General features: G+C 40.5%; 1 protein-coding gene across 2 annotated transcripts in view; it reads right to left on the bottom strand.

Moving 5' to 3' along the window:
- ip6k1 (inositol hexakisphosphate kinase 1) overlaps window positions 1–12,255 on the bottom strand; it is a 38,439-nt gene that overhangs the window by 15,749 nt on the left and 10,435 nt on the right. For both annotated transcript variants that reach the window (XM_005938887.3, XM_005938886.3), the window contains exon 2: window positions 3,216–3,463. The gene's annotated coding sequence lies outside the window, so the exon portion shown is untranslated. The remainder of the gene's footprint in view (window positions 1–3,215; window positions 3,464–12,255) is intronic.

Raw genomic sequence — 12,255 nt, 5'->3', positions numbered from 1 at the left:
TTGTTAAAAGGGAGTTTTTCCTTCCCACTGTCGCCAAAGTGCTTGCTCATAGGGGGTCATATGATTGTTGGGTTTTTCTCTGTATCTATGAAGCGCCTGGAGGCGACTTTTGTTGTGATTTGGCGCTATATAAATAAAATTGAATTGAATTGAATAAAATCAAAGCTTTGGCAGGAAAGAAAGGCAAGTTAGAAAATGACTTGAAGGTAAAAACTGATTTACTTTAGATTTATTGTCAATTTGGCTGCATTAAAACACCATCGAATAGAGGGCATAAAGCAGGACAGACACAAACCTATTTAATGTTTGCTACATACCACTCATAAAATAAACACAAACCAGTTTCCTCATTGTTATGGGGACACTGTTATTGGAAATTAAAGTGTGCATGATATAGACCGGCACTGATCCTGAAATATAAAGATGTGTCACACACAAGAGAATGTTGACAACTATGCATTAAAACTACAAGTAAAAAAGAACAAAAAAAAAATCTAGCAAATACCAGAACACTGCAGCTGATCCAGTACCTGTGCAAAACACACTGGCTGTGGATGGGAGGAGAGCTGGCTGCTAGAAGCTAGAAAACATCTGTGGAGTGGCTGAAGTTTTTTTTTTTTTTTTCCCCTGGGGGGGGGGGGGGGGGGGGTTAAATTATCATCATCAGTAGCAGCAGTAGTAGTAGTAGTATTTAAATTGATTTGAAGGGTGCCAAAATGTAAAAACAGCCCATAAATATTAAAGAACTGATAATAAAGGGCAAAGAACAAGAAACAAGACGAGATTTAAGACAGGTGGGAGGAGTTTAGAAATGTCATTGTAATGACCTGAATGAATGAGCAAATTTTTCTAATACGTCCATCTTACACCATTTATAAAAAAAAAAATAGCTACACACGCTGACGAGTTGGAGAAAGATAAGGATATCCCAAAGCTTGCTGCTGTATTTTTCTTCAGCAGTTAGGAAAAGGGTGGAGAGGACTGACTAGAGTTGGAGTTGGGCTTGTGCTGCAGTTATTGTTTAAAAGTGTTAAGATTTATTGGGAAGAGCCCATAACTCCAATACTCAAATAAAGATAAGCAACAAATTCACATTCCTTTACATCTTTGCCAGTGCTACCCCTCAGCGTTCTAGTAGATACACCTATGGTATCAATTTGAAAATCCTAAGCCACCTTTATTCTCCAGTTATTGCAGTCACAAGATTTTAAGAACACCTTCCTCGTTTCCTCTGACCTTGAGGTCAAGGTCTCTGAGATTTCAATGTCCGAGATTTGTAGTAAATGGACCTATGGTATTGGCCACTTGGTTATGGCGTTCCATGTATGCCCTGCCTGCTAGCATCTTGCACCCTGCTGTTATGTGCTGGATTGTCTCTGGGGCATCTTTACACAGCCTGCACCTGGGGTCTTGCCTGGTGTGATAGACCCCAGCCTCTATGGATCTTGTACTCAGAGCTTGTTCTTGTGCTGCCATGATTAGTGCCTCTGTGCTGTCTTTCAGTCCAGCTTTGTCCAGCCACTGGTAGGATTTCTGGATATCAGCCACCTCCTCTATCTGCCGGTGGTACATACCGTGCAGGGGCCTGTCCTTCCATGATGGTTCCTCGTCTCCCTCCTCTTTCTTGGGTTTCTGCTGCCTGAGGTATTCACTGAGCACTCGGTCAGTTGGGGCCATCTTCGTGATGTATTCTTGGATGTTCGTTGTCTCATCCTGGACTGTGGTGCTGACACTCACCAGTCCCCGGCCCCCTTCCTTCCGCTTAGCGTACAGCCTCAGGGTGCTGGACTTGGGGTGAAACCCTCCATGCATGGTAAGGAGCTTTCTTGTCTTTATGTCAGTGGCTTCTATCTCCTCCTTTGGCCAACTTATTATACCAGCTGGGTACCTGATCACGGGCAGGGCGTAGGTGTTGATAGCCCGGATCTTGTTCTTACCGTTCAGCTGACTCCTCAGGACTTGCCTGACCCTCTGCAGGTACTTGGTGGTTGCAGCTTTTCTAGCTGCCTCTTCATGGTTCCCATTCGCCTGCGGGATCCCCAGGTACTTGTAACTGTCCTCTATGTCTGCAATGTTGCCTTCTGGTAGTTCAATCCCCTCAGTTCTGACTACCTTCCCTCTCTTTGTTACCATCCGACTACACTTCTCCAGTCCGAACGACATTCCAATGTCATTGCTGTATAGCCTGGTAGTGTGGATCAGTGAATCGATGTCTCGTTCACTCTTGGCATACAGCTTGATGTCATCCATGTACAGGAGGTGGCTGACAACTGCTCCGTTCCGTAGTCGGTATCCGTAGCCAGTCTTGTTAATGATCTCACTGAGGGGGTTCAGGCCTATGCAGAACAGCAGTGGGGACAGAGCATCTCCTTGGTAGATCCCGCACTTGATGGTGACTTGTGTGTGTGTGTGTGTGTGTGTGTGTATGTCGTGTGTGCTGTGTGTGTGTGTGTGTGTGTGTGTGTGTGTGTGTGTGTGTGTGTGTGTGTGTGTGTGTGTGTGTATATAACTTTGCCAAGAGGACTGAAGGAGATGGTCTACTGTCTGAGCAACAGCTACCTCAAATCAATCTAGAGAAGGACCCAGTCTCCATAAATTTATTATAAACATGTAACAAAGTTAAATATAAAATGTTAAGAACATGACACCATATAAGCAGCAGGTTTGGTTAAAATATTGGGTAATACATCGGCTCTGATATCAAACTTTGAGACTGATGAGCTCCTAATAGAAGGAGTTTTTGCAGAAAGAGCCGAGTAATAGGCGGATAATTCAGTAATTAGATCCTTCGGTGATTACATTGGTGTGGTTTAACTGGTTGCTAGGGTAACACAGTGAACCATAACACTGGAAAAAAGGTTTAATCAACCTTCATTAACTCAGACAGCCGTGGCAAATAGCCAAGAGAGACACCCACCTCTTGTCCTTGCTGTTTACATGAACATCAGGGGCCACATTTATACTGAAACCGTCTGAATGGGCTAAAACGTTTTAGTCATTTCTACTGCGGTATACGTTTGTGCTTTTTATTTTTAAATGGTTCACATTTTCTTCGTTGTGAATTTTTCAGTCTACACTGGTGAATTCATCTTCACAACTCTCAGGCTCATAGGGGCAAAAACAAGGAAGTGGTTTTGATGAGATGTCTGCTTTGGTGCACAGAGAGGAAACTGAACTACAGGTGTGAATGCTAAAAACTCATCCTTTGATCGTACCCTGGGCATGGGCTCGGGTGTGCAGTGACGGGGACGGGGGGGCGCAGGGCACCACGGGCTGCTGGGAGCGCACGCCGGCCCCGGGGGGAGGCGGCGCCAGACCGAAAAACCACCTCGCAAAGCCCCCAATCAGAGTGCTCCAATCCACCGCCGGCACCACGGAGATCCAATCAGGACACGGGGCTGGGGGGCAGAGATGGGGGGACGGCAGGGAAAGCAGGGTGTCAGTTAGGCAGGGTCACCACTTGCTGAAAAGACAGGAAATGACACAATGTCAGTTGTAATAGTTAAGCATTCATTTAAGGTGTACAGTGTTATTTTGTGTGGGGAGAATTGGCTTTCTTTAATGTGATGACTCAAAAACAAACAAAAAAACAACAACTATTGTTAGTGACAGTTCTCTTCAAATATTTCACTTCTTCACATCATTTCTGTGACTGATAAAAACATGACATCAGCTCTAATGGGTCAGAAGCTGGGCTGTCAACTTGCACAATATACTTTTTCACTGGCCTCGGCTCATCAGCTTTTGTCACACCCTATGAATAGCTTTTATATCTTTAAATGTGGAGTTCATTGGAAGTGGAGGACTGGGAGTATCCTTCTAGGAAGACGAAAAAAGAAAAAGAAAAAATCCCATAAACAATGTATTAGATTGTTCTTGAGGAAAAAAAAACAACCCAATGTTCTCATTTACAACAACTCCAATCAAGTGAATCTGAACTCGCCTTATAAAACAGCATTTCCTGGACAAGCTGCCACAAACAGTTGACATCAAATGCTTCAGCACATCAGCTTCCACCAAACTGTATCACACATGCACGCACGCGTTTTATGTCTCAATGAGTGGGATAAGAAAAGTCCTGTTAATAACATTGTACTTTAAGTTTTATTACTGGCTATAGAAACCGTGTACATCATATTGCTAAGTGGTCATCTCATATATCTTGAGACCTTCCAGTCAGTTGTTTTTTGTTGTGTTTTAATCTATAAATCTCTGCTTGGCTGGGTTATTTCTTATCTGTTTCTATATGTGTAAACACCACAACAACTAGTATAGCCTACACTCTCATATTGTTATATGAATGTTTGTCTCCAGAGTCACAACGGAATAATCCTGAAATAATCTACAAAAGCAGATGAAATTATCAGAATTGGTTATGATGGGGGGAGATTAAGTCAATTTTACAGGAGAACAAGAGACTAGCTCTTTTGGTCAGTGTGAATGCTTTGATGTCTCTCTCATAATGATCTGTTACTGCATATGATTCACAGACTTGCGTTCACTTATCTGTACTGAATATCAGTTTTATTTGTTTCTTGACTTATTACATTGTTATGTTTTTTTATTTGTTGTCGTTTCTGCTGCCCTCTTGGCCAGATTTCTCTTGAAAAACAGATTTTTAATCTGAGTGAGACATGGATTTTTTTTAAGTATAATAAATACAAATATATAATGGGCAACTCCTGTGGCATTTTCCATAATTATTTCTTCACTTCTGAACCTTTTCTGTCAGGAAGTTTAAGTATTGACACGATGAAGTCCATTTACTGAAGGATCATCCCCAAAAAGAACATCTCTGTTTAAAGATACCGTACTGATTTTCCTTAAGTGCTCCACACTAATACATTATGTACATTATGAATCAGGATTATTTTCTCATTCACAAAAACATTGTTCAGTAGAATAAAATAAAATCAAAGGCTTGTTTTTCTAAACAAAGACTGTTAAATCCATGACGTGACATGATGTGACCGTTAGTACTTTAAAATGTAGCTCTCATTTTTTTTCTGTTATGTGAAGCAAAGCAAAAAGACCAAAAAACAAAAACAAACAAACAAAACCAAATGTGTGTCCTGGCTCAAAAAAATTACAGTAAAATAGTCTGTGTTATCTAGTTTTAACAGGAAAATGTATTGATCTCTGTTAAGGCCATTTAAAACAAAACAAAAAACAAAACAACCCAGTTGATTCTGAGGGTAGCGGAATCAGGGGGAACTTTTGTTTCTGATTTAAATGATTAATGCTGATACGGTTTAATTTTATTCTTAGGATGTTAGAGGCCAGATTGGGATGATCTGCAGGCCAGTTCTGCCCCTCAGACTTTTTTTGCGCTATACCACATGTTCTATAGCACCAGGAGACTGAAAACGCGGTGTATAGTCATTGCACATAATGATGGTGTCTATAATAAAATCAGCAGAATAATCAATTAAAAAAATAAAAATAAAAAAATTCAAACTGCCGCTTGCAGCCCTGTGCAGACATTCAGCTCAATACATGAGAGCCTGTGAGAGAAATGTGGATGCTGCCAGTAACGACAAACACCAGTTTGGATATATGCAATTACAGCATAAATACAGCTTTAACAGTACAAAACCAGACTTTGTTTTTAACCACCATGATAAAAGTCCTGTTCATAAACATGTCAGAGGTTAAACTACTGTTCAGGATCCAGCGTCAGTTTGAGAGGCATTTATTGTGACTTTATCATAACTTCAATTCTTCTGTAATTTAACAAAACAGAAGAGGGAAAACCTACAAGCGAGATGTTTGAGTAAGAAGCTACAGACACCCGGCGATTACCAAAAATCCTGAAAACCTCAAACATCTAACATGTCATCAAGGTAAGAAATACCTTCAGCTTAAAACGCACTCGCATTGGGCCCACATCACAGGAGTGGATCACGACTGCTCACCACACAGCGCACAAATTTAACCACGATGGGACAGCCTGTTCTCAAGTCACGATCCAACCTCGACCAAGCGTGAGCTTCAGATACAGGCACAGCCACACACACAGAAACCCTCACACAAAACCTTACTGTTTACACTCTGTGTGTGTGTGTATTTCCCATGAGCAATGAATTCTAACATTAGAAGCAAAACACAAACATCAGGCCACATCTGTTCTGTCCTGGGATTGGTGAACTCGTCCTGATGATTCAAATCTAACTTTCCACTGCTACAATCCAACAGTTTGAAAAGAAAACATTAAATAATCCTAACTTTGAATTTTCCAAAATTGTCATTCAAGATGCGTTAGATTTATTTGGTCCAAAAAATGTGACTACTTTTTTAATATCATAACTAAATTGGGGCGATCGTGGCTCAAGAGTTGGGCGTTCGCCTTGTAATCGGAAGGTTGCTGGTTCGAGCCCCGGCTTGAACAGTCTCGGTCGTTGTGTCCATGGGCAAGACACTTCACCCGTTGCCTACTGGTGGTGGTCAGAGGGCCCGGTGGCGCCAGTGTCCGGCAGCCTTGCCTCTGTCAGTGCGCCCCAGGGTGGCTGTGGCTACAATGTAGCTTGCCATCACCAGTGTGTGAATGTGTGCGTGAATGGGTGGATGACTGGATATGTAAAGCGCTTTGGGGTCCTTAGGGACTAGTAAAGCGCTATATAAATACAGGCCATTTACCATTTACCATAAATTGCTACATTACTTTAGCATGCAAAAGTAACGTACATCCTGAATGTTAATTACTGTTAAAACCCTTTGAACCAGAAATTGCAGTGTCATTTTTTTAACCAAGACTGGATGACTTTTGAAAAATGAAAAATGTTTTTTTTTTTTTTGAAAAATGTTCTTATAATTATAATATTGTAATTTTATTATTAATAGGACTAGTGCTGCTGTATTTTTGGCAGCTTTACACCATTTCAACTGTGCATCTTTGTACTTTAGAGTGATGAATACGCTGAAACAGATGGATCCATTCAAAATACAGCTGCAAACACACCTCTAACAAATGTCTTATCATGTAATTTAAACTCTTGAATTGATTAAAAGGAGACTGTTATATCAACAATGAAAGACAGTGTCGCTATACCCCTTGTTTGTTGACCCTTCTGGTTGGTGGTCTGCTCTCTGTTAGTGGCTCTATATGCACCCAAGGTGAATCCCCAGCAGAAAAACAATAGGTGTACGTCCACCGAGCAGTGTCTTGTAAGCAGTTTGAGCTGGGTGGGGGACAAAATCAAGGTCAACTCCCACTCCTCTTTCTTATCATTCTCCTTCCCTTCAAATCCCCCATTTTTGTCTCCTTCCCTATTTCAGCCCTCATCTGTCTGAGATCTGCACAGTAAAATATAATGCAGAAGTTTCTACAGCTTTAGTACAACTTGGATTAGTGATTTGCTGTGTCATTCTGTGAAAAGGAAGGGCGCAACGGTAGGGAATGCACGAAGGAATGAAGGAGATTGGGAAGGAAGAGGTGTGGGTAGAAAGTCAGGGAGGGAGGGATGTTAGCTTGGAGGAAGGGAGGTTGGGTGGGAATCCAAGACAGGAGGAAAGAGGGCGAATGCTCTGATGGACGTATCAAGGCTGTGTGTTGTTTTCGTATGGTTTTGTGTATATATGTATACTTTCTACATGTGGCTCTGATTAGACAGAAAAGATATGTGACAGTCTGCAGGATTTTCAGAAATAATTGTCTGCTGTGTGTCGTTGGTGCTCTGTCTATCATCTGTCACTGTAGCAAACTCCAGGAGGAGGTGCTGAATTTTTTCCACAGTCCAAACAAATAACTCCATCTCTAATCAGCCCCCTGTGTCATGCCAGGTGTGGTGAATAACTCCAGCAGACAGCCAATCAGCTTAGAGGATCTCTGTGAGTATAGCCTACATCACCAGCCATTAATGTGACAACGCTGCAGGCTCACTACGGCTCAGCAACGTTGATTGGTTAAGCTGCTATTTCGAACGCTGATTAAACTGCTATTTCTGACTGAGTGACGGTGTGTTTGTGTGTGTGGGAATCCTCATGTCCTTCATGAAGTTAGAGATGAGAGAGCCAATTAAGGACTTCCAGGAATACCTAAGAGTAGATGGACACAACTCGGCACCTTGTTGTTGGATTTTAACGGTTGTGCAAGTCCAGTGAAAAGACTGTACCAAACTCAGCACATATTTGGGCAGTTAGTTTTGAAAATTTATCTAAATGAACTTTATTTAGCCATTTACCTTGACATAAAACTGCACATGCAGAATCAAAACCAATTTTAAAAAGAAACAACAACAACAACAACTTTGCTGTTTACATTTTTAGTTCTTTTTTTTGTCTGTTTTTATGCATAGATTAGAAAGTTTTGTCTTTTTAAGTGAATTATTCTAGTTATATAAATAAATACAAACACTGGTGATCCAATAAAAGGCTGAGCACATCAAGAATGAACTTTTTTTAAAATTTAGATCAACAATTAATTTAACTCAAGCTTTAACAAAGAGTTAAAAGAGTTTCTAGCACTAATCAATAATAGTAAATGAGCTAAACCACCAACATTTGTGATCAGAACTGGACGCGCTGATATTTTTACTTAATCTGCTTTCAAGTCTAGCTGTGTTATTTTTTAGATAATAGGTGTAAGTTTGTTTAAAAAGATGAGCTCTGGTCTACACAGGTGTGTTACTGGTTACCACTGGGTAACCAAAAAGTTCTATAATGACCGTTTGAGGCTGGCTTCAAAAGAGAATGATTCTCTACAGACTGCCATGTTAAAACAACTGAAGTAAACATGTTTATAGAGTGGTACAAAAAACAGTTTAGGCTTCTGTGGATAGTTTCACCCTTCATAACAACTGTACAGGGGATTTCATTATTTATTTTTCTATTCTTTGAAAATATGGATACTGGAGTTAGGAGAGTAGCTTTGTTTGAGCTGGAAGGTGTCTGATATGCTTCTCTTCCATCAATCTGAATGGGACATCTGTTGGACTAGACCCCTTCTGTGCCGCTGGTTGCTTCTGAATCATTTTTCATATAATTATCTGAAATGGTAAATGGCCTGTATTTATATAGCGCTTTACTAGTCCCTAAGGACCCCAAAGCGCTTTACATATCCAGTCATCCACCCATTCACACACTGGTGATGGCAAGCTACATTGTAGCCACAGCCACCCTGGGGCGCACTGACAGAGGCGAGGCTGCCGGACACTGGCGCCACCGGGCCCTCTGACCACCACCAGTAGGCAACGGGTGAAGTGTCTTGCCCAAGGACACAACGACCGAGACTGTCCAAGCCGGGGCTCGAACCGGCAACCTTCCGATTACAAGGCGAACTCCCAACTCTTGAGCCACGATATAATATGGCCTGCCTTGTGGTAAAAACCTCCAAAATATTTTGATGCTTCTGTTTTGGTTATTGAAGTATAAGGATTTAATTAATTTGCTATGTAGCACTAATTTGCAGGTTTGTCCAAAAGAAATTTATAGATGCAGCTTATTAAACAAGCATTTTAGCATCAATTTAGGATCTGCATCTTCCAGGTTATAACCAAAGGATCTATGATTATAACATAGAAAGAAGAGATTATTTAAAGAGATTTCTTTAACCAATCTTTTCTTGAACATAGATCAGTTCTTAAAACTGCTGCATTTACTGCTGCTGTCCTCTATTTTAGTCAGTTTAATGCTGTGACGTGGTTCAGCAAAGAGCGGTGGGTGCTTGCTGTGGTTTGGACACACAGCACATCCAGCAGGGTTAAAGGGAAGAATTATTTTTCCTGGACCCGTCTTCAGACTGGACACAGAAAAGTTTGGCACGGTGCTGTAAAAACACCCAGAAAGAATAACAGGAGACACAGCTAAACTGTCTGAGACGCAAATTACATAACAAAGGAACTTCTCGATCTAATCTACTCAGAGACGTTTAAAACATGTTATCTCCTGAAACTGCATTTGCTGATTCAAAAAGCACCAAAAAGAAGAAAGACAAGGGGTAACCAGCTAATCCTTATTGGGAAGATTAATCAATACCCACCTAAATAAATGTAGTCAATTCCACAACTAGCTTTAGTCCTATTCAGGTTTTCCAAGGTCTCTCTCACCTTATAAAACCCTTTATTTCAGCAGAGTTGACTGAAAAAGTTTAGAAAGCAAAGATATCTATTGTACCTGCATTAAACTGCCTGAGGCAATCAGATTATAATCATACTGGTGGAAACATTCCCAAGACGCAGCAAAGGTCAGGGAGTCATTAATCTATCATCGCCACCACATATTGGAAATTCAACCACATATTCACAACCATGTTCTAGGAAGCCAGCCAGTCAGAGCTTTACGGGTGGGATTAATAGTGGTCACATGACAAAAAGGTTATTTTAGTTAGACGCATGTCTGATGTCATTCAAACTTACACAAAACAACAACTTAAAGGAGATCAAGCCACCTGGAGTATTTGGAGCCAGGCACTGCAGCTACTCTACCAAACACTGTGTATAAAAAGGACATTGTGACATCACCCATTGGTTTCTAGACTTGGGATGTTCCTGCCCAGTAATGTAATTTATGCGGCATTTAACTTCTCTCTGCCTTGTTTGTTGACATCACAGATAGAGATGAAGAGACCATGCCGCCTGTAAGCAATGCAGTGCCGGTTTGTGGTGGGTGGCTTAACATCTTGCAACCAACAGTTTACTGGCATATTTATTGTCATTTCTGTTGCTGACAAACATTTTATCATTCAGTCAAATATTCTGGACACCACATTTTGAAGACCTAAAACACTGTTTTTAAACAGGCTGTAAACAAATTTTTTGATGCTCTAAATTTGGGCATTTTAACATGGGGGTCTATGACTCATTTTTGGAAATAACCTCAAGTGGCTTCTAGAGAAATTGCAGATGTTGCTACTTGTTCTTTACCAAGTGCATGATAAAAAAAAAAAGCCTGGCCTCTAATGTGAATGAGGACCTGATTGGTTTAGATAGTTCAGTTAGATCGCAGCATAATGAGAGTTAAGAGAAGCTGTATAGTACTAATTTAATTTTAGAGATTCTACACTGTACTGGTAGATTTTTGAATTACTTTAAAACTTTATGATTTGAGAAGGACAGCAACAAACTGATAACCATCTAACCTAAAAGAAATGTGAGATCTGTCTTTTAATTCCAAATGTTAGATATATAGTAAGAACACTGAAAAAAGTGGCTACTTTCAGCAGTAAGTCTTAGCATGACACTGCAGGCTATAATAGATTTCCTTTATACATATATTTCTGTTCCATATGGGGCTGCCTTATATTAGTTCTGGCAAATCTAATTTGAAATAGTTGAGTAATGGGGATGTCTAACCATGAACACAGCCTGTATGCCATTTTACTAAAGTATGGCGCTACTGGAGGCTGAATACAAGCTGAAACGACCAAGCCGATAACTTCATTTAAATCTGGAGCAGAACCAGAAGTAAGTTTCTTCGACTTCCTTGTGAACTGTACATCTTGATTACAGCCGCTGCCTGCACTTGTCTGTGTTCCAGGCAAGGCGCCATTCATCTGGAACGAGGCTAATGGCGACAGACAAACAGCCAAGAACACTGACAAATGTAAATGTAGATGTAGAGGCTGCTGCTAAATTGGCTCTTTAACTCAACATATTTGTACAGCTGACATGACAAACACTAAGTACACCTACCGATCACTGCTGCAGCTTCTCTGACACTGAAGGAGGAAACCAACAAAGTCAAAATGTCAGAACAGAAAGTCAGCTCGTCAGATGTCCTCATCATTTCCTTTATCGGGAGGTTGATTTTGTCTGATCATACCGATTAACCTTATTTCATAAAAAAAAAAAAAACCACACAAACACATCACCCACACCAACTTGAAAAAACAAACAAAACAACAAACAGCCAGAGCCCCTAGCTATTACTCCAAATCGAAAAAGTAAAAGTCACTGTGGAAAATACAGAATTAACCATGCATGAACAAATCTGGTTCCTTTGCCAGTGCTGATGGCTTACCAGTATGTATGCAAATCTGTGGCTTTAGTCGAACCTAAATCGAAAGAGGTCTTTTTTTAAAAGCTATTTGACTACTATCTGCTTTTTTTATTAGTAAAATTAACTGCTTTTAATGACTCATTTGCACACATGGATCAAGTTTCAAGCACCTTATACTAGGGCTGCACGATTTTGCATAAAATGAGAATCACGATTTTTTTTGCTTAGAATTGAGATCACGATTCTCTCACGATTTTCTTTTCCAATATAAATATTTATTGCACTTATTAACTGCACATCAACTTCGTAACAGTTGAGACT

Source organism: Haplochromis burtoni, unplaced genomic scaffold (genome assembly GCF_018398535.1).
Source record: "Haplochromis burtoni strain Fernald_Lab_line unplaced genomic scaffold, NCSU_Asbu1 Contig_183, whole genome shotgun sequence".
NCBI classification, from domain to species: domain Eukaryota; kingdom Metazoa; phylum Chordata; class Actinopteri; order Cichliformes; family Cichlidae; genus Haplochromis; species Haplochromis burtoni.
This window is presented reverse-complemented; position numbering and strand designations above follow the sequence as displayed.